The 1,070-nt window shown below is 40.5% G+C and overlaps 1 pseudogene; it reads left to right on the forward strand.

Moving 5' to 3' along the window:
• Nucleotides 1-756: 756 nt before the first annotated feature.
• Nucleotides 757-1,070, forward strand: part of LOC101641809 — a 2,687-nt pseudogene continuing 2,373 nt past the window's right edge.

A 1,070-nucleotide genomic window follows, 5' to 3' on the forward strand; every position in this document is an offset into this window, starting at 1 on the left:
TTTTTTGTAGCTTTATTGGTTTCTTTGTTCTTCCTCTATTTCTGTTTTGTTTTGAGTATTAGTTTCATTGTTTTGATTTCTGGGTGTTATTTGCCTGGGTGTTGCTATCAGGTTATTGATTCTCTGCTCAAAGTGTTCCCATTAGAATGTTTTTAATGCGAGTGTATCTGTCCGGGTTAACGAAACAAATCCAGCGACACTCATATAGGTGTAAGAAAGAGCTTTATGTCAAGAAGCAGTTATATATAAAAAAAAGACCCAACTCACTCCAACTCAATTCTCTAAGTCTGATACTAGTCCGTAAGTCTGTCTTCAGATTCACCCGGTCACATGTATCGATGCAGAATGCAGGAATATCACAGGCTAGTAGGTGCAAAGTCTTGTGGTGGAAGCATCTTCAGGGGTCTGGTGGCAACCAGAGTCGGTCAGAGTCGGTCACCAGAGGTGAAGGCAGAGAGAGGAGGGGACATTTCCAGCCCTCCTTATGAGAGGGCTATGCCCACAAGGAGGCACCATCAGGCTGTGAACTGATTGACAGGTTGAATACCACCCCTACACTATTATATACCTTCAAGTTGACATGAAATTATGTGAGTACCACAGCTATGTTCGCTCTGTGTGTGTCTCTCTCTGTCTCTCTCCTTCTTGCATCTTTGTTTTCATCACAATCAACAAACATGGACACTTAAGTGGGCGGGGAATATTTACACATTAGAAGACACATCTATGTCTTTCAAGGGACCCAGGTGAGAGACTATGACCATAAGAGAGGTAAAATATAATGTGTTCAAAGTTTTCATCATGTAACTGGGCCAAGCACAAATAAATGTGTGCACAAAGTTTTCCATTTGTCTCAACTACAGATGCTGATCTTTGTTTTTGTTTCTTTAATTAGATTTATTAATCTGTTAGTCTGGGTAAACTAGGGAAACAAATCCACAAAAACTCATATATGAGAGTTTTATATAAAGGGTAAGTATACATTCAGAAAGCATCCCAACCCAGTGCTGTGCAAGCCCATAAGTCCAACATTAGCCCATATGTCTGACATCGATCTACAAAGTCCTCCT

The sequence above is a fragment of the Echinops telfairi genome, unplaced genomic scaffold, assembly GCF_000313985.2.
Source record: "Echinops telfairi isolate 266 unplaced genomic scaffold, ASM31398v2 ScPeMD7_7453;HRSCAF=8491, whole genome shotgun sequence".
Classification (NCBI taxonomy): domain Eukaryota; kingdom Metazoa; phylum Chordata; class Mammalia; order Afrosoricida; family Tenrecidae; genus Echinops; species Echinops telfairi.